General features: G+C 43.4%; 1 pseudogene; it reads right to left on the bottom strand.

Moving 5' to 3' along the window:
- Positions 1 to 1,799: 1,799 nt before the first annotated feature.
- On the bottom strand, positions 1,800 to 18,662 carry LOC121545076 (annotated as a pseudogene).
- Positions 18,663 to 22,738: the final 4,076 nt, after the last annotated feature.

Genomic DNA, 22,738 nt, shown 5'->3' with positions numbered 1-22,738 from the left:
GTGAAGTTATTAATTACACTTTGGATGGTGTATCAATACACCCAGTCACTACAAAATAACAGGCATCCTTCCTAACTCAGTTGCCGGAGCGAAGGAAACCGCTCAGGGATTTCACCATGAGGCCAATGGTGACTTTAAAACAGATAGAGTTTAATGGCTGTGATAGGAGAAAACGGAGGATGGATCAACATTATAGTTACTCCACAATTCTAACCTAAATGACAGAGTGAAAAGCATCCTGTTTGCAATAAGGCACTAAAGTAAAACTGCAAAAAATGTGGCAAAGAAATTAACTATGTCCTTAACACAAAGCATTATGTTTGGGTCAAATCCAACACAACATATCACGGAGTACAACTTCATATTTTCAAGCATGGCGGTGGCTCATTATGTTATGGGTATGCTTGTCATCGGCATGGACTAGGGAGTTTTTGGGGGGGATAAAAAAAACTGAATGGAGCTAAGCACAGGCAAAATCCTAGAGGAAAACCAGTCTGCTTTCCAACAGACACTGGGAGACAAATTCACCTTTCAGCAGGACAATAACCTAAAACACAAGGCCAAATCTACACTGGAGTTGCTTACCAAGACGACACTGAATGATACTGAGTGGCCTAACTACAGTTTTGACTTAAATCGGACTGAAAATCTATGGCAAGACTTGAAAATGGCTGTCTAGCAATGATCAACAACCAACTTGACAGAGCTTGAAGAATTTTTAAAAGATTAATGTGCAAATATTGTACAATCCAGGTGTGCAAAGCTCTTAGAGACTTACCCAGAAATACTCACAGCTGTAATCGCTGCCAAAGGTGATTCTAACATGTATTGACTCAGTGGTGTGAATACTTATGTAAATGAGATCTGTATTTCATTTTCAATAAATTAGCAATCGTTCCAAAAAACATGTTTTCACTTTGTCATTATGGGGTACTGTGTGTGGATAAACAATATTTTAATAAATGTTGAATTCAGACTGTAACACAACAAAATGTGAAATAAGTCAAGGGGTATGAATACTTTCTGAAGGCACTGTATAGGCCTCAATCCACACCAAAGCAGAGCTCTATAATGGAAGGTCACGTTGTTGAAGATGACTTCGGAGTAAGTAACCCAAAGTTACTTAGAAATAACCCAATTTAATTCTCTGTACTGTATAGTATGTTTACTGTTGCCACTTCAAAACCCTGCTTGTCAAAGAATTGTCTTTTGGAGAACCACAATGATGTAAAACTGTATTGAACTGTAGATTAAATGTCTTGTGAGACAAACACAGTGGAACAACCCTGACTTCTCAGAGAAGCACTTCAATCAGGCTGAAGTAAAATGTTACTACTGCCTACTGTTTCAGCTATTGTGTGGGACATAGTCTACAGCGGGTTGGTGGGTTGAGTTATTGTCAAGCTTTTTACTGGGTGCCTGAGTTCCAATGTATAGACTGACTGACCAACCCACTGGGCAAAAACAGGTTGAATCAATATTGTCCCCCACAATTTTTTTTGGGATGTGATGCCGTTGAATCAACGTGGAAAACTGATTGGATTTGTAAAATGTCATCAACGCAAGGGAATTTTGTATTTTTGTCACTTTTTTTTTACATTGAAAAGGTTCATTATATTTTAGTATTACTAATATGTCCCGTGCAGAACCATGTTGTTTTACAGTGTGGCGTAGTAGAGAGCAGAGGACCACGGTACCAGGCCAGACCTAGTTTGACTGTCATGTAAATATCGTCCTTTTTCTGCTTCCATGGAATCACAAAAGGCACGCATTTTTTCCCCTTGAATAATGCTACAGTAGAAGGTACCGGTAGGTTTTATTTATGGGTCAAGTATCTAATGTGTGTTTTACAGTTTCTCAATCTAAAAGCAATTTTTGGATCTGTGTTGAAACGTATCTATTACAGAACAGCAATGATCAAATGCTTAAATACAATAACAGAACTTCTGATAAAAAATGTTTGCCTTACTTGCTTATCTTAGACCACCTTTTGCAAAACTTTAAATACAAATGTCCTCAGTGAATACAAAATCCACTTAAGTGTTTTGTTCACAGAATATAACACATTGTTTTCATCAGAAGAGAAGTGTGCAATTGTGTTCACTGTTTCCGGCAATCAGTAAATACTACTGCACAAAATTCTAAATCCCCCCATCAGTGTCATACCATGTACAATACTGTATATGGAACGTTCTAGGCAATGGGGACTGTTTTTTTTTTACAATATTGCAGACAACCAGAGATACTGTACACACAGGGTGCTCCCCAACTGAAACATTTCACTCTTGGACTAACATGATCAACCTGGTCCTTAGCAGGTTTGTCTGAGTGAACCCAGCTTAAATATTCCAGTGTAACTCACAACAAGGTATTGCCTTTACAAAAAGCACTGATGCAAGGCAACATGATTTCCAAATGTCAATTAATAATATATACTTTGACAGTTAAAAATAAATACATTCTAACAAAGCAACATAAAATAACCTCCCATCCACCCACAACCTGCATCCACCGAAAAGGACTACCTTTTTATAACAGTTCTACAATCAAAATAATTTAAAGTATTTACAATAAACAAGTATCATTACTTAGATTACATTACTATGGAAACTTAAGCACTTTAAATCATCAAACTGTAAGATAAAAGCGTGTCTATTTGCTGGACTATTATATATGTCTCTGTCAATATGGGCCTTCTAGGACTTACCAGAGGGATTTTAGATTTGAGTTCTACTGCTAACAGTAGGCCATCAGAGGTGTTGAGGAGAGCAGGTTCGTGTTCAGGAGGGTGCAATGTACTGAACGTTGCAGATAGAAATGTCAGTAACAGAGCTGACATGATTCCTTACACTACGTGTCAGAGAGGCACATCTGTTCTAAACAATGTTTGTCTATCTGAAAGTTAGACAAAGTTGTGCTCAACTGAACGCGCCCCAGGCATCATGGAGTGGCCCATTTGGTCCGGTACAGAGTACTGAGTCAGTGACCACTCAGACAGATAAATAAGTGCCTTACAGAAGGACGGCCTTGGTCTTTAGTTTGGATTAATAAGATACTGAAACAAGATATAGCTAAGCCATAGACATTGTATTGATTTAAACAGACTGCTACTCTATCTGAGAGCGTGCGTCTCATATCAAAGGCTCTTCTTTGACATACAGAAATATGGATTTTAATACCAAGTAAGCAGCACCATTGAAAGCAATTCCTATGTTTACTGTAGACGTGGGCTTTCCGTGACTTAAATTAGACTCTTATCATAAAAAATGTGAAGGTTGTTCTTTTTTATTCCAGCTTAAACTTCACTTAATCTACGAGAAATTGTCTTTGCAGCAGGACTAGAATTACGACATCTCACAACTGCCAAATACGTCTGAAGGAGTGCTAGCCTCTCCTTATTCTGAAAAAACCCAGAATATTAAGCAAAATATCAGACAAAAATATCTATCATGATCGTTGTAGTAAAAAGTACATATTTACAGATAAAACACAGAACCCTGAAAAGTTTAAGAGCCATCCCACGCTGGATGAAAGCCAAGGTTTCTGATTGGCGAACGCTTACGAGCTCCGGACCTGAAATGGAAAAGCCATACAAATATACAAAATCAAAAACGCAGAACGTAAAGGAGCCCAGAAAGCATTTGTTGTCTTTGTCTCAGAACCCACAGTCATCTAAGATGTGGAATGCTTTTTCTTCTTAAAACAAAGGAAGGGGAAAAAGGAGGAGAGAAGGTAAAATGGAGAGTAACGGGAGTTGACGCGAATGCGCCAGGGTGGACGGGGTTTGTAGTGGGGGGTGTGTGTGCTGTCAGTCAGTCTCTCTACCGCACATGCTCAGTAGTATCCTGGGTGGTACTGTTGGCTCCATGGCTTCTGGTTCCAGAACTAAAGATGGAAGACACAGGTAAAAGGTTAGAGTTTTGAACCATTCTATTGGTCCTAAGGTGCAAACCATCTAGATTATATTTCTACGGTGCAAACATTGCCTGCGCTGCACTGCTCTATGTCCAGCTACATCAGGAGCAGTACATACCCCCTGCTGCCAGCTCTGGTTGAAGGCCTGGGCTTTGTTCTTGCCAAAGTTGCCATTCTTGTTGAAGCTGTGGTTGTTGCCTCCTCTGCCTCTGAACTTCTGCAGAAAACAACAGCCATCAGACACCTGGGACTGCCAGCTGACCTCCAGCAGAATTGGTGAGTTGTACAAATATATGTTGTTGTATACAGAAACCTATATAGAAATACAATAATCCAACAACCCACTCTAGCTGATACAGTCAGACTCGGGACAGTTGTAGTCAAGAATACTTAGTCAACAATACTATCAGGTACAGTAATCAGTGACCCACCTGTGTGAAGTTGCCCCTGTTGTCCCCTCGTCTTCCTCCTCCTCCGCGGGTCATGCTGCCTCCCCTGTTACCTCCCATGTAACCCCTGCCAGGACCCCCCCTGGGTGTGCCCCCCCTGTTTGGCATGCCCCCACCCCCCTGTTGAAGTTGCCCCGGTTGGAGAACCCCCCTCGGAAGGCCGGAGGAGGGAGGAAACCTTGAGGAGGGGGACTGAATCCACCACGAGGTCCTGGTTAGAGAAACACACAGATCAATATACAGTATATAGTACATACCAAACCAAGTATTTACATACACATACTGACATACTCTTCAGTTATTAGAGGGACACTCCTTACACCCCCTGAAGTTTCCTCTGATCTGGAAGCCTCCTCGGCCCCCCCTCTGTCTCTGACCTCCTCCCCTCTGCCCCTGCCCTCTGCCCCCACGGCCGCGGTTGCTTCCCCCTCTCTTGGGCGGCACACCCCCCTGGTTGGCCTTCTTCTCTGGGGGCAGGGCAGAGCGGCTCTCGTCCTTATACTGGTCTAGCAGCTTGGAGGCCTCATCCTTCTGCAGCTCCACGTAGCTCACCTCGCTGAAGCATTCCCCTGGCTCCGGCAGGGTGTAGATACCTACAGAAGGAAGGGAGGGAAATAGAATCAGTTATATCAACCCCTAACAAGTCAGTCAGTCAGCCTGGATAGAAGCGTCTGCCAAAGGACTAAAATGTAACATAAGCTCTCATGTGTTATTGATACAGGTAACAGGTGTTCTAGGTTGTGGTAGCTCACCTTTCATCTTGAGTACGGCGTGCTCGGGAACGTCTTTCCTGTCTGTCTCGGCTTTCTTCTGCGTCCTCTGCTTGTAGTCGTCGTCAGTAGGACACACCACCACGGCCTTCCTCTGGAAGCCTGCAAACAGACACATCTTCCTCCTCTGGGCTGGGGCGGACACATTGGTCTGTGATAGAGAGAAGGCGGAGAGACAGGTACCAGGGTTAAAGTCATATCCACCCATTCAACTACAGAAATCATTCCATTCACACACACAGAACTGAGTTGTATTTCTTGCTCATGAGGATGATGACGATGATGAATTAGCCAAATCTTTTGTGATTTTATTTTCCATAAGTTATCCAGACGACAATTGAACAAATACACAAAATCAAAAGCTTCAGTGGTTACCCGGTCGAGGATGTAGTTGCGTTTTTTGCGAGCAGCGATCTCTATGAACTTCCCCAGGAAGAGAGGTGCACGCTGGGAGATGGCGGTAAGTTTGGTGACATCCTTCATTTGGCGTTTCAGACTGTCGATCTGGCAGAGGAGAGCAGAGAATTTTGAGGAATGGAATCATCTGACTTTGGGGTGAACTGTCCCTTTAAGGTGAGCTGTCCTGTCCCTTTAAACACCATTCACCATCATCTTCTCCAGGAAGGTGTTGGTTCCCAGGATATTGTATTTCCCAGGGTGCTCCTGGGTGTGCTTGGTGACCCACTCCGTTTTCCCAGCACCTGGCAGCCCTACCATCACGATCACCTGGGTGATTGACAAGAGTGAGTAAGGGCCATTTTAATAATGGCCGCAACGTGCGCAACGTGAATGACTAATGCATTTTCAATGGGCCGTGTGGTCAAATGTGGGATACAGTGAGTGTGGGGAGTCCAGAATTGAAAACATTGAATGGGATTCAATAAAAGGAAAACCGAACACACACTCACCAAACAGACGTCCTTGGTGTCGGGCCCTTTGGGGCCTCGGACCCTCCTGCTGACGGGGACCTGCTGTAGGAAGCTGTAGTCGTCTGGCGGGGCGAACAGTGGCGCCTCCCTCTGGCCAAAGTTGAACTCTACAGCACAGTTGTGACAGAGGACGTGAGGGAAGAGGGGCCGTCCTCCAGAGAGGCCTTGTCCACCTTGAAGGCCATGCCCAGGTCCTGGCTGTTCTTACTGAAGGACACCTCTACCTCCGAGCCCTCAAAGTTCTGGAGGAGGGAGGACAAACAAAACATCATCAGCAGCAGTTTCATCTGCACTAGTAAAGCTGTAAAATAAAATTGACATCTTATTTTGAGACAAAAAGTGGCTATTTAGCTCTTTGAGCGAAATGTGACAAAGTGATCATTGAAATATCTTACGATCAGGCATCCAACGACATCGTTTTCGTCAAAGGACTCTCCGAAGTCCTCTGTGACACAGTTGGTGGTTTTATTCCCTTTGGCAGAGAAGGCATACGAGTGTTCCTCCTCTCCTGAGGACATCAAAGCAGACAGTCACACAGTCAGACAGGGAGTTATGATACATATGGACAACACACCAGGGGTTTCCCTTAGCATATATCAGGAGTCCACTGAATTCTATTGGTTGGTCTAATGCAGGGATTTATTTTTAAAAAATTGGAACTCATTCGGGGTCTCAACTTACTGTTGAGAGTTAGAATAGTAGAATACACAAGGTGCAATTTCGAAATTTCAAATGGTTGTGTATCAGCGTTTCCATCCACAGTTTTTATGCGAGCGAAGTCATATTGTATAAAAAAAATAAAATCACAACAGCTGTGAAGGAAACAGGAAGTTTGTGTAATTTTATAAATGCCAACAGATAATTTGTTCGTTCGACATGGTGGGATCTTTTTGTGTCGGTAAAATGAATTATGCGGGAAATGGCGCGGGAAACCCCTTTATGCGCATATATTGATATAATAACCATCAGATCGAGGTAAATTTGGAGTCACGCGATGATATGGTGGGTGGTCCTCCCACTACGAATCTGGAAACCATGCAGTTTATTACGCTACAGATGAAATAAGATGATGAACTTCACAGGGTGGTGAAAGTGGAAGGTGATGAGCTTGATGCTGCTTTCCAATAAATATTGAGGGTCTTATTCTGGTGACATGATGATCGATGCTTGACTGCCGTTTGAAAAATAAAAATATTCTCGCTCTTATCCATAATAATCTCATCATGTAGACTAGCCAACCCGCACAGCCTACCCACACTGTATCTGCCAGCGGTTGGAAATGCGATGGAAAAACATTGAACTTTTGATTCGGTACATTAAAACTTTAGCGACAAAGTGCATTTTGTTTGCACTACAGTGCATTCGGAAAGTATTCAGACCCCTTGACTTTTTCCACATTTTCTTACAGCCTTATTGTAAAATTGATTAAATAGTTTTTTCCCTCATCAATCTACAAACAATACCCCATAATGACAAAGCAAAAACAGGGTTTTAGAAATTTCTGCTAATGTAAATGGGGAGTGTCGCTGCACAGCTATTTTCAGGTCTCTCCAGAGATGTTCGATCGGGTTCAAGTCCAGGCTCTGGCTGGGCCACTCAAGGACATTCAGAGACTTGTCCCGAAGCCACTCCTGCGTTGTCTTGGCTGTGTGCTTGGGGTTGTTGTCCTGTTGGAAGGTGAACCTTCGCCCCAGTCGGAGGTCCTGAGCACTCTGGAGCAGGTTTTCATCAAGGATCTCTGTACTTTGCTCCGTTCATCTTTCCCTCGATCCTAACTAGTCTTCCAGTTCCTGCCGCTGAAAAACATCCCCACAGCATGATGCTGCCACCACCATGCTTCACTGTAGGGATGGTGCCAGGTTTCCTCCAGACGTGACGCTTGGCATTCAGGCCAAAGAGTTCAATCTTGGTTTCATCAGACCAGAGAATCTTGTTTCTCATGGTCTGAGAGTCCTTTGGCAAACTCCAAGCGGGCTGTCATGTGCCTTTTACTGAGGAATGGCTTCCGTCTGGCCACTCTACCATAAAGACCTGATTGGTGGAGTGCTGCAGAGATGGTTGTTCTTCTGGAAGGTTCTCCCATTTCCACAGAGGAAATCTGGAGCTCTGTCAGAGTGGCCATCGTGTTCTTGGTCACCTCCCTGACCAAGGTCCTTCTCCCCCGATTGCTCAGTTTGGCCAGGCGGCCAGCTCAAGGAAGAGTCTTGGTGGATCCAAACTTCTTCCATTTAAGAATGATGGAGGCCACTGTGTTCTTGGGGACCTTCAATGCTGCAGACATGTTTTGGTACCCTTCCCCAGATCTGTGCCTCGATACAAGCCTGTCTTGGAGCTCTACGGACAATTCCTTCGACCTCATGGCTTGGTTTTTGCTCTGACATGCACTGCCAACTGTGGGACCTTATATAGACAGGTGTGTGCCTTGCCAAATAAAGTCCAATCAATTGAATTTACCACATGTGGACTCCAAGTTGTAGAAACAGCTCAAGGATGATCAATGGAAACAGGATGCACCTGAGCTCAATTTCGAGTCTCATAGCAAAGGGTCTGAATACTTATGTAAATAAGGTATGTTTATTTTTTATATATTTGCAAAAAAAAAAAAAAACTGTTTTCGCTTTGTCATTATGGGGTATTGTCTGTAGATTGATGATTATTATTATTTTTTTAATCAATTTTAGAATAAGGCTGTAAAGTAACAAAATGTGGAAAAAGTGAAGGGGTCTGAAATTTTCCGAATTCACGTCATCACGCATTGATTTTTAACCGCAACAAGTCAATTTGGTGGAAACATACCACTGGTGGGAAAATTTGCATATTTTCTTTGTGCGGATTGTAGAATATTCCTATGAAAATCGGTCGCCAATTTGATGGAACCTTGCTACTGACAGTCACTCAATTATCCCATGTCAGCAATTTTTTGGTGGATTTCCCCCAAAAGGCTAGGGCCGGTTCGGATTGCATGTGTGGGTATGGATGTGGGTAGGCAGACCCTCAAGCCACTGTGGCCCCTCATGATGAGTTCCGATTTCTTGTGGTCCCCACCCCTATCAAAGTTGCCCATTCCTGGTCTAATAGCTCACTCACCCAGTAACAGTGTTCCATTGGCTAATGACCAGCCCACCAGAACCTCGTGGATGTCTATGCCTTTACTGGAGATATGTTTTACTGGGATCTTCTCGATGATCTGGGGAGAACACACTGAGGGTGAGAGGTGTGTGTGTTTGTCATGATGTTCTGTCTCTTTACCATCTCAAAACAGACCATCATCATCATAATCATCAGTGGTTTTAGGCTGGGTTTCTGTAAAGCACTTTGTGACAACTGCTGATGTAAAAAGGGCTTTGTAAAATAAATGTGATTGATTGATTGTGTGTGTGAGGGTTTCCTTTAGCCGGTATTTGCCGGCTTTTGGACGATTTTCTTTTATTAAAGCCGATAAATGCCGGCCAAATTGATCGGGAGAATAAAAACAATCCCACTGCAAAATAATAATTTTTTTCATTGATGGGAATACTAGTGATGTGCAGTTCGAATGATTCGTTCTTTTTGAACTACTCTTTTTACTGACTCGAGAGTCATGATTCGTTTTTTGGAGTGACTCGTTCATTTTAGTCATTCATCCGACCTGTTAGTGCTGGCTGCAATGAATCATTTACCAGGATAATACACCCTCCTCTGGCTCAGCAGCTCCAGAGACGTGTTCCGACATCTGTCTGTCATATGCGCGCATGAAAATAGATTCTGAGCATAGAGAAGACAAAAATGTTTAGAACTGATAATATCTTGCTTGGTGGAAGAATGAAAGCAATTAACTGATTATTGAATGTTATGATTGACACAGCTTTGTAAAACCAAAACATACACAGCCTCTGCTCAACAAACAAATAGTTTGGGGGGGGCTGCAGTTCACGAACGACATTGTGCTCATCACTCTTACGGCAGTCAAGCAACACATTCCGCCAAGAGTCGTTCACAATCGAGTCCGGTGGCAGCCTCAACAAGACCTTGTTTCAAATGTATCAAGAAATAATCGTATTTGCATGCCTAGCAATCAACAAATGTACATTGTTTAAAGCACACGTTTACAAGTCTCAGTCACAATTAACAGCTCCAATAAGCCCTCTATGGTGAACAACGTGAACGAGAGGCTTGTAGAACGATGACTCTATCGAGTTTTCAGTTCATCGTTCGCCGGTAGGGGGTCCTGGGTGCTCTGGGAATTACTAACCCAAATGAACGACAGAGTCTTTGTTCTTTTGACTGAAGGAGTAGAAAAGATCAGAGTCAGTAAAAAGAGACGAACTTCCCATCACTAGTAAATACATTTCACCGGCATGCTTATCAGTCTATCGGTTAATTTGCATAATTTAGTGGAATTTAATTGGCCTGTGTATTTTCGTTAGTCATCATGCATCTTCTTTATCAAACGTGCACAACATACAGACAGAGCCTATTTTGAGCGGAATATCACCTCAGACAGTGCTAGAGCTGCAGCTCCTTGCTGCTGGAGTGAAACGTGCTTTTATAAGCCCAGTCATTGCGCAACAAACAACTAAATGCGATCACATGTTAAAAACAGTTTTGATGGCCACGATTAAAAAGAGGTACTATTTTTATTTCCCAACTGGTAATTGAAGCACACCTCCAAATGCATATAGGCAATGGTAGACAGGCTATCAACGCGTCACCCACCACTTTGCAATGTGAACTGGAGTTTTGAAAACATATACTTAGTTATTGTAAACCTGAACGTTTTACTTCATATTATGAGGCATGTCTTAACTTGCTTACCGGTCATTCTGAGCACCGTGGGTGGACGCCCTAATGGGTCCGGTAAATTTACAAATGGCTGTTAAATGTAAATCTGGTGTGTGTGTGTTGTTGACGATGACTCTCCTCACCTTCATCTCAAAGCAGGCCTTTCCCTGAGCAACTCCGTAGGAAGCTCTGCCTCCAGCCCACAGGTAGGCAAAGCTCTCCATTGTGAGGGATGACGCGCTGTAACGGTCCCGGGACACCTTGAAGTGCAGGTCGCTGTTATCTGTGGTCACACACACAGTGAATATGAACACCATTGGTCACTATCACACATTGATCACAGCTCAATCTTCTAATAAATTCTACTCACAGGTGTCCAGGCAGACGGTGGTGTCGTCAAGCTCCTCATCTTCTTCCTCCGGGGGGTGGGCTGGGGGGACTTGGCCCTGAAAGAGAGCAAGAGGAGGGGTGAGGCAGGAGGGGTCAGGCAGGGGAGGACACCGGAGGGGCACGTCTTTCTCACTCAACAAAAACTATCTAAAAGAGTTTTGCTTTTATTGGTTTTAACTGACTGCTTTGGTGCATGAAGGAGTAAATGTTGCTTTGGGGGCCTTTGCCTCCCAACTTACTCTAGGGGAAAGACTTCATGCACCAGTTCTGACAAGATTGATCAACAATGGAATTAAAGTTGTAAAGGTCAAATGCCTGCCACAATCTTCACTATGAAACTGCAGGGCGTGATAAACAAATCTGTGAGAAATGTCACCTAATGTTCACTAATGTTAGTATACCATTGGATATTCATTTCTTCTGGTGAAAATAAATCAGACTAGCAACCTCTCTCTTGGTGTATGTGATATGATGTATGATCTTCCAACAACATTCTAAGAAAAACCGAACGTACACACCATTCATGCACTTTAGATGAGGATGGACACATAACAGAAAACTATAATGGTGAAGTTATTCAGCTCTGTTTGCCATTAGGAGAGACGTGTGATGGGAATTATTTTCCATAGATCCTGAATCATATGTACAACCAGTTTAAAATGCAGTTTTGTTGATCTACAGAATATCTATCTGTTCACCAGTGAAGGGGTTTATAACACGTGTATCGAAGATGTTGGCCTGTAAGGAGAAAATGGAATCAATATTAGAGGAAAATAATCTCTCACACACACTTTTATTGCAGCCTACTAGGCGAAAAAAAAGAAAATTGCCCAAGCTTAATACTACTGGACAGACAGAAAACCGACAGAGACACAGTTGCTTTCCTTCGTCCCACTGCTCCACTCTGTTGTCCAACAGTGCGTGGGTCAGGGCAACCTCCCGTTAGGGCTGATCCCAATTAGTCGACTGGCCCATTGTTTGGTCGTTAGAATGTTGGTCGACCGAGATTGTTTTAGACGAGACATAACACACATACATACATAAACATACAGTTTAAGTCGGAAGTTTACACACACTTAGGTTGGAGTCATTAAAACTCGTTTTTCAACCACTCCACAAATTTCTTGTTAACAAACTATAGTTTTGGCAAGTCGGTTAGGACATCTACTTTGAGCATGACACAAGTCATTTTTCCAACAATTGTTTACAGACAGATTATTTCACTGTATCACAATTCCAGTGGGTCAGAAGTTTACATACACTAAGTTGACTGTGCCTTTAAACAGCTTGGAAAATTCCAGAAAATGAAGTCATGGCTTTAGAAGCTTCTGATAGGCTAATTGACAACATTTGAGTCAATTGGAGGTGTACCTGTTGCTGTATTTCAAGGCCTACCTTCAAACTCAGTGCCTCTTTGCTTGACATCATGGGAAAATCAAAAGAAATCAGCCAAGACCTCAGAAAAAAATGTGAAGACCTCCACAAGTCTGGTTCATCCTTGGGAGCAATTTCCAAACGCCAGAAGGTACCACGTTCATCTGTACAAACAATAGTACGTATAAACACCATGGGACCACGCAGCCGTCATACAACTCAGGAAGGAGAAGCGTTCTGTCTCCTAGAGATGAACGAACTTTGGTGCGAAAAGTGCAAATCAATCCCAGAACAACAGCAAAGGACCTTGTGAAGATGCTGGAGGAAACAGGTACAAAAGTATCTATATCCACAGTAAAACAAGTCCTATATCGACATAACCTGAAAGGCCACTCAGCAAGGAAGAAGCCACTTCTCCAAAACCGCCAAAAAAATCCAGACCACGGTTTACAACTGCACATGGTGACAAAGATCGTACTTTTTGGAGAAATGTCCTCTGGTCTGATAGAACTGTTTGGCCATAATGACCATCGTTATGTTTGGAGGAAAAAGGGGGTACTTGCAAGCCGAAGAACACCATCACAACCGTGAAGCACGGGGGTGGCAGCAACATGCTGTGGGGTTGCTTTGCTGCAGGAGGGACTGGTGCACTTCACAAAATAGATGGCATCATGAGGAAGGAAAATTATGTGGATATATTGAAGCAACATCTCAAGACATCAGTCAGGAAGTTAAAGCTTGGTCGCAAATGGGTCTTCCAAATGGACAATGACCCCAAGCATACTTCCAAAGTTGTGGCAAAATGGCTTAAGGACAACAAAGTCAAGGTATTGGAGTGGCCATCATAAAGCCCTGACCTCAATCCTATAGAACATTTGTGGGCAGAACTGAAAAAGCGTGTGCGAGCAAGGAGGCCTACAAACCTGACTCAGTTACACGAGCTCTGTCAGGAGGAATGGGTCAAAATTCACCCAACGTATTGTGGGAAGCCTGTGGAAGGCTACCCAAAACGTTTGACCCAAGTTAAACAATTTAAAGGCAATGCTACCAAATACTAATTGAGTGTATGTAAACTTCTGACCCACTGGGAATGTGATGAAAGAAATAAAAGCTGAAATAAATAATTCTCTCTACTACTATTCTGACATTTCACATTCTTAAAATAAAGTGGTGATCCTAACTGACCTAAAACAGGGAATTTTTACTAGGATTAAATGTCAGGAATTGTGAACAACTGAGTTTAAATGTATTTGGCTAAGGTGTATGTAAACTTCCGACTTCAACTGTAACTGAAAGTGAGAGGTTGTAATCTGAATAAACGGAAAAAGGCCATTCTTGAACATGGGGTGAGACAATCTTACTAATTTGCTAGAGAATCAGTTCGGATTTAAGTATAACTTTTTTATGACTGAAGCTTTTAGTGATACAGTGAGGGAAAAAAGTATTTGATCCCCTGCTGATTTTGTACATTTGCCCACTGACAAAGAAATGATCAGTCTATAATTTTAATGGTAGGTTTATTTGAACAGTGAGAGACAGAATAACAACAAAAAAATCCGGAAAAACGCATGTCATAAATGTTATAAATGGATTTGCATTTTAATGGGGGAAATAAGTATTTGACCCCCTCTCAATCAGAAAGATTTCTGGCTCCCAGGTGTCTTTTATACAGATAACGAGCTGAGATTAGGAGCACACTCTTAAAGGGAGTGCTCCTAATCTCAGTTTGTTACCTGTATAAAAGACACCTGTCCACAGACGCAATCAATCAATCAGATTCCAAACTCTCCACCATGGCCAAGACCAAAGAGCTCTCCAAGGATGTCAGGGACAAGATTGTAGACCTACACAAGGCTGGAATGGGCTACAAGACCATCGCCAAGCAGCTTGGTGAGAAGGTGACAACAGTTGGTGCGATTATTAGCAAATGGAAGAAACACAAAAGACCTGTCAATCTCCCTCGGCCTGGGGCTCCATGCAAGATCTCACCTTGTGGAGTTGCAACGATCATGAGAACAGTGAGGAATCAGCCCAGATCTACACAGGAGGATCTTGTCAATGATCTCAAGGCAGCTGGGACCATAGTCACTAAGAAAACAATTGGTAACACACTATGCCGTGAAGGACTGAAATCCTGCAGCGCCCGCAAGGTCCCCCTGCTCAAGAAAGCACATATACAGGCCCGTCTGAAGTTTGCCAATGAACATCGGAATGATTCAGAGGAGAACTGGGTGAAAGTGTTGTGGTCAGATGAGACCAAAATCGAGCTCTTTGGCATCAACTCAACTCAACGTGTTTGGAGGAGGAGGAATGCTGCCTATGACCCCAAGAACACCATCCCCACCGTCAAACATGGAGGTGGAAACATTATGCTTTGGGGGTGTTTTTCTGCTAAGGGGACAGGACAACTTCACCGCATCAAAGGGACGATGGACGGGGACATGTACCGTCAAATCTTGGGTGAGAACCTCCTTCCCTCAGCCAGGGCATTGAAAATGGGTCGTGGATGGGTATTCCAGCATGACAATGACCCAAAACACACGGCTAAGGCAACAAAGGAGTGGCTCAAGAAGAAGTACATTAAGGTCCTGGAGTGGCCTAGCCAGTCTCCAGACCTTAATTCCATAGAAAATCTGTGGAGGGAGCTGAAGGTTCGAGTTGCCAAACGTCAGCCTCGAAACCTTAATGACTTGGAGAAGATCTGCAAAGAGGAGTGGGACAAAATCCCTCCTGAGATATGTGCAAACCTGGTGGCCAACTACAAGAAACGTCTGACCTCTGTGATTGCCAGCAAGGGTTTTGCCACCATGTTCTAAGTTATGTTTTGCAGAGGAGTCAAATACTTATTTCCCTCATTAAAATGCAAATCAATTTATAACATTTTTGACATGCGTTTTTCTGGATTTTTTTGTTGTTATTCTGTCTCTCACTGTTCAAATAAACCTACCATTAAAATTATAGACTGATCATTTCTTTGTCAGTGGGCAAACGTACAAACTCAGCAGGGGATCAAATACTTTTTTCCCTCCCTGTAGCTGTACCATGATATTTGCATTGCTACTAAGTAACCCTCCAATTGTTCTCCACTATTTCCCCCACTAAAGCCCCTGCCCATCCCAAGTTGGGTTGTCATCCCAGTGATCGGCAGACCACCCCCGTCCCCCCGGATCCCTAGGGCCCCCGAAAGGCCAGGACCCATACTTTGAAAACAGCACATAGTGCCACCCACAAAACAGAAGCAGGTCAACCGCCAAAAGCATTTCCAATGCTCTCACCTCAATTTGCTTAATATATAGCTATTAAAAATATTTATGTATTCAAATATCTTGCATATCTTAATTTCCATCACTATCAATGAATATGCGTAATAATGTCAGCAGTTCATGCAAAGGATTGTTACCTATAACCCGGATTGCCATTGCATTATATTTTTGTCACGCAATTATTATTTTAGCAAACAATTAGTGGTTCATCCTATATTCTCCCTAACATCCTTACCCCCTTGCAATAGATTTGGGATAAACACACACGCACATACTCTAACACACTCAACCCCTTGGTTGTTACATCCCAGAGCCCAACTCAAGAAAGGACCTGATTTATGAATGCATATACAGTTACAGCTGTTTGAGAAAGCATGCAAGATTGAGCAAAAATTGACCAAATAATTGAGATTTGATTAACCTATGTCAAGTCCTAGGTGATGGAGATCAGATCCACCCCCTTCCCCTGAAACACACACACTCTGGTCCCCCGTTGTAACCATTTTCCCAAGCACCTTTGATTATTTTGTGCCACCAGGGCCACAATAATATGCCCCCTCTCTGATTGTCAGAGTGACCCCCTCCCCATGGGTTACTGCAGCCAGTGTTGCCAGCACTGCCACTACCTGGGTGGGGGTACCCCACCGGCTAGGTACAAGGTCGTTAAGTTTCTCATTAGCAGCTTTGAGAATGTCCTTGTATATTATGCTCTCCCATCAGGGGGCTCTGGCTTTGTAGGACCAACCCTGCCAGGCAGGCTCAGAATCTTGAGGAGGCGGTGCTGCTCTAGTAGGTCTCTGACCGCATTTATTTTTCTGTTTTGGCTGCATATAGGCAACTCACAGCAGGGCCATAAAACAGATGGGGACTTCTCTTTGGTGTATGGGTCGCTCAGGTGGATGTTTAGGGTATAGGTTTGGGGACCGTTCCATCATGATAGGACACAAAAAAATGTTTTTTATGTATACTTTATTTTTTTTTAAAGTCATCTGAACAAAATTGAAAGCTCTCTCTCACAACCCCTGCTCACAAACACACATTGGTTCTGGGATATGCAACCATTTCCTTTCTCACTCACTTAACGCCACACTTTTCCAAACACAAAAACGCACACCACACCTTCCATCACAATACATCCACACATATCCACATACTGTGCCTTCTATGTCTTCTGTTTGCTATGTTTTTATCTCCACCATGTTGATTGAGTACTTTTGTGTTCTAATTATTTATATTTGAAGATGTTATTACTTTGCTAGTTATCCTTTCTTCTAATTCTGTCTTATCCCTTCATAAAATACTATAAATGTGTTTTATTACATGGCTAGTATTGGGTGTTCCATTATTCGACTCCTCTATTAGAACTTTCAGAATAGCCATGGAGTAGTCTTTGTGTCGCGGAACATTTGGTTGTCAATAAAATCCAGAGCGATTTACAATTAGTGAGTGCATACATTTTTCGCCATAACCCTCCCTATCACTAACTGCCAAGCACCATTAGGCTACCTACAGAAATGGGTTTGCAGTGGCAACACTGTGTTCAGTAGTAACAGGTTATAGTAAGGTTATGCCCTCTTCACAAGGAACATGTAAACAAAAAAAATCTCAGCAGCCGGGTCAGGGTTAACATTTAGGACTGTGTTGGTTGTTAAAGTCAACACAACAGACCGAAGCGACTCTGAGCTAACCGAGGGCCCATCTACTGCACCATCCTTGTCGGCTGTACTTGCTTTCTTCAATAAACTCAAAGTAGCCCCTTCCATGTTCCTCCCGGCGTCTCTTAACACACTTCTTATTTTTCTGCTCTCCGCTCGTGTCTTTGTCAGCATCCCCTTCGGAAATAAAACAATAACAAAGCAGGTATTGAGGTGCGTCGCCACTAGCCAGTTTTGCACAGCTAGCTAGCTAACCACACCAATCATCTGCACACAGGCAAGTGTATCTTTGTCTGCCGCTTGAAGAAACGCAAACCCGGCACACAAAACCAGTGCGTGTAAACATATACCTGTCATGTGCAACCATACAAAACATTACAGTCCACAAATAGCTATCTAGCTACATTGGATCCTTGCATAAATTCCGATATAGCTACTGTACAATAGCTGGTTAACTTAGCAGGCTAACTGGTTGACATATCTTTGATGAACTGTTATTCAAGACGTGAACGCTAGCCGCCGCTCAACAACCTTGGCAGGGTCGATTAGCTGGCTTGTATCGCTTACCCTCTCCAGGGAGAGACCTTAGTGCAGCATCATCATCATCGAATTTATCAATCTCCTCATCATCTTCTTTTAGTAGTTCATCTTCATCCGATGTATCCATATCTACTCCCGCATCCTCCTCCCCCATATCATCGTCGATATTGGCGAATTCATTCTCTGCTTCGCCCCCTTCTACCCTGTCTCCATCTTCCACTCCGTCCGCCTCCATGCTCTCCCTAATCAGGTCTTCATCCAGGTCCTCCTCGCCCATGTCATTCAGTCCGACTGCCCCGTCGCCCCCCGCCTCAGCTCCTCCGGCTTCATTCAGCACCGCCTGCAGGCTGTCCATAAATTCGGCATTCAGCCCCTTGTCCGACAGTTGCCTCTTCTTCAGCTCGTCTTTCAACTCGTTTAACTTTAATTTATTCACGTTGATAGAGGTCATTGCGCGATCTATTAAATTATTTAATAAATATCGACACAATTATATGAAAATCCCTATGGTCGTGTGGTTTTAATTCGAAATACGACGACTAAGCCCGGTGCACTGAGGGCCGATTTGGTGATAGCAGCCGCCTAGAATTATGACTTCCCCAAGCCCGCACCTTCTCTTCACAAGTCCCACTACAACTGCGCTACTTAAGGCGTGCTAGTGGCAGCGATATAGCCCTACCGTAATGACGCGAATAAACCAGTCAGCTTTTATTCAGTAGCTCTTCTCACGTAACAGCTCACGTAAATTTGTTGTTGTAGAGGCCGTAGTATCTGAGGTCCACAAGAAGATCAGCGATGCTTTTGACATTTACATTTAGCAGACGCGCTTATCCAGAGCGACTTACAGTTAGTGCATACACTTTTTTTCATACTGCCCCCCCGTGGGAAACGAACCCACAACCCTGGCATTGCAAGCGCCATGCTCTACCAACTGAGCTACAGGGGACTACATGTTTAACAACGAGTTCAACAAGACAGTGGATGTCAGGTGAGCAGAGCAGAAGTGCACCTTCTGGCAGTAACAATATTTACGCCAGAGATGCGCCTTTGGTAGACACGTACACTACATGACCAAAAGTATGTGGACACCTGCTCGTCAAAAATCTCATTCCAAAATAATGGGAATTAATATGGAGTTGGTCCCCCCTTTGCTGCTATAACAGCCTCCACTCTTCTGGGAAGGCTTTCCACTAGATGTTGGAACATTGCTGTGGGGACTTGCTTCCATTCAGCCACAACAGCATTAGTATAATTCCTGTATTAGCAGAGAAATATACTGCCTCTGTTCTTACAGGTAGCAAAACTGACCTTAGATCAGTGTCTTACTCCAAATACAGACAGAGTAGGTGTGTCCAGAATGAGGAGGGATTAACTATAAAGATAATAAATTAAGTTGTAGCTCGCTGATGAAACAGGCATAACCTTTTTCTGCCCGGTCTCAGTTTTAGATAAATACTCTGTTAGCTGTCTGCCAGTCACTGGTGTGGCACTTTGTGACACCTTATACAAACATGATGTGATTGTTATATTTCACTTACTTGCAGGGATGTTCTGTATGAGATTGTGTGTGTTCTGTAACTTCTGTTCTGTGTGTGAGTGTGTGTGTGTTCGTGTGTGTGTGTGTGTGTGTGTGTGTGTGTGTGTGTGTGTGTGTGTGTGTGTGTGTGTGTGTGTGTGTGTGTGTGTGTGTGTGTGTGTGTGTGTGTGTGTGTGTGTCTGTGTGTGTCTGTGTGTGTGTGTGTGTGTGTGTGTGTGTGTGTGTGTGTGTGTGTGTGTGTGTGTGTGCGTGTGGTCCAGACTGTTTCTATAAGCACCAGAGGGGTAACAGACAGTATCTGAGATACACTCCAACATCACTTAACTACTTCCTGTGTCCACTGAGCCTCAGGCTGGAGAGAGAGAGAGAGAGAGAGAGAGAGAGAGAGAGAGAGAGAGAGAGAGAGAGAGAGAGAGAGAGAGAGAGAGAGAGAGAGAGAGAAAATAAATATGGAGAGAAGGGGGGAGAGAGAGAGAGCGAGAGAGTGAGAGAGAGAGGAAGATAAATAAATATGGAGAGAAGGGGAGAGAGAAGAGAGAAGAAAGTGGATGGGCAGGGAGGAGAAAAAGCATAAGGGGTATGACAAAACAGAGAGAGGAGGGGAGGAGACAGGAGAAACAGAGCAGGGCCAAAGTAAACAATAATGAAAAACAGACAGAGACACAGGACTCATTGAGATGGAGGGGAGATACGGACAACAGATAGGTGGGGCTTGAGAGAGAGAGAGAAAGTGTGTGTGGGGGTCTTCAGCTCTCAGACAAGCTTACTCATCACACTAGCAAGGTTCATTGTGTCCATTGTGTTGTGACTGTGTGTTTGTGGCATCCTGTGTACATCCTAACCACTGTCATGGAATACAATACATCTGAGAGAGAGAATGAAACCATATGACCTTAGTACTCCTCCTCAGCCTGTTTCCATATGCTGCTTCCTGAAAGAAGGTATTCATCCTACACAACACTACCAACCATGCTAGATTTATTCTACACTATAGGCTGCAGTTTGGAAAAGAAACTCCAGCAGACCGGCCATTTTGTATGTGTGTGTGTGTGTGTGCAGGTATGCAGGTTCTGGCCCATCCCTGAGGACCTGCTGCTCCAGGCCTTTGAGGATCTGCATGTAGACTGTATAGGTTATCTTGGGTTAATTCCCTTTGCAGACTTTATATGTTCTGAATGCATGTAGACTGTATATGTTATCTTGAGTTAATTCCCTCTATTGCTTACTGTATAGGTTCTGAATGTAGACTGTATTGGTTATCTTGGGTTAATTCCCTCTATTGCAGACTGTATAGGTTCTGTAAATAGACTGTATAGGTTCTGTATGTAGACTGTATAGGTTATCTTCGGTTCCCTCTATTGCAGACTGTGTAGATTCTGTATGTAGACTGTATATGTTCTTATCTTGTGGTTATGTGTTGTAGACTGTATAAGTTCTGTTTCTGTATGTAAACTGTAGGCTCTTACGTTGGATTCCTTCTATTGTAGACTGTATAGGATCATACCTTGGGTTCACTTTACAGGTTCTAGATCAGCAGAAAAAGGGACATTTGGAACCGGAGGAGCTCGCGAGTCACGAAGTACATGACACAGGCAGGTAATGTGGAAGCAACATAGAGCTCCTTACAGAAAACCACAGAATCATTGGCCTGAAGTCACAAATCTATCATACCTTGTCACTGTATATTAACATTAATGTGTGCTTTGTGTACAGCAAGGTGATATGACAGTACTCACGCCCTCCAGTGGTCAAAGGTTTTGACAGATAACAATCCACTCTACAAACATTATATGATGATATCTCCCAGAACAGCAATAAAGTCTCTGGTTGATTACAGTATTAATTCTTAGCATATTTCAATAAAATGTAATTTCCAGTTTGCTGGTTCCCTTCGACCAAGCAGATGTACTTATTAGTATCTAATTGATGCTCAGCTGGAGTGACATTCAGCAAATAGTGGGTCCCCAGAATCTACCTTGAGAAACCCTGCTAAGGGCTGGCGGTAGCCTCAAGGTTAGAAAGGCAGGCTGGCAACTGCCATCAATATCTCAGGAGCCACCTACTGCCGTTGTGCCTTTGATCTTAAACTGCAAGAGCCGGCTGTTCTGTGGTGGACACTGTGCTGTTCCCAGTGTGTTGTGTGTGTATGGTGTGTTTGGTACTGTGTTAGCGAAAGTTGTGATTGTCTCTGTATAATGGATGAATAAAGATCTATTGTTCGTATGTGTTCCTCTGTGCAGGAGAGCCCGTCACCCAGCAGGAGATGGAGGAGATGCTGTCAGCTGCTCTGGAACCTGACAAGAATGTCATTGTCTACAAAGACTTTGTTAGCATGATGACCGTGGACGACCCCAGACACACACACACACACACACACACACACTCACAATCCTTCTGGGAATAATGACAAATGTAACCATCATCTTGCCTAATTATTATATTGTTTTAGATTCATTGTTTTATTATCTCCATATTTTGTGCTAGGCCATGCAGTGACACCAGATGGCGCTGTGCATCCACAAACAACATCAAAACCCCACGCTGCATGGCCTGGCACAAAATTCCATAAATCACAGCAGCAATATGCTTTCATTCACATGACACCACCACCCCTTATGTGCATTATCCTCAAAATGCGAAACACAAATGAACTGAATGAGGCTATTCATGAATAGGACGATAAACTGGAGCTTTTTTGGGGTTTAAATTGAATGATTGTGTTCTGTGTAAAACCTCTCCAATTAGTGATTTAATACTACCTCATTGCATAGAAAGACCTTGTTTCTGTGGTAGTGGTGGTGGTGGTGACGATGATGATGATGATGAGTATTTATGAATGATATTCCTGATTAGGCCTAAACCTCTTAGATACAATTAAACATAGCCCACCCCTGATATAGGTACTTTTTTTTAATGCACATTACAATCTTGCAACCTTAGTCTATAATAGGCGACGCAGCTGTACTACCTCCCTCCCTAGTCAGCATTTACCCCCTCCAAAAGTTGACATAGGAAAAATTAGCTGCCACCTGTCAGTCATCCAAGCATTAATACGCTATTGGTCCGCCAGTGAGAAGGGGGCAGAGAGGACCCTCCCCCAGCCAGATGTGAGCGCCTCTCTCCCAGTCTGCACCTCTGGCTTCAAATGAGCACGG

The sequence above is a fragment of the Coregonus clupeaformis genome, chromosome 29 (genome assembly GCF_020615455.1).
Source record: "Coregonus clupeaformis isolate EN_2021a chromosome 29, ASM2061545v1, whole genome shotgun sequence".
In the NCBI taxonomy this organism is placed as follows: domain Eukaryota; kingdom Metazoa; phylum Chordata; class Actinopteri; order Salmoniformes; family Salmonidae; genus Coregonus; species Coregonus clupeaformis.
The sequence above is the reverse complement of the archived record's forward strand: the minus strand, read 5'-3'. Positions and strand labels throughout refer to the sequence as shown.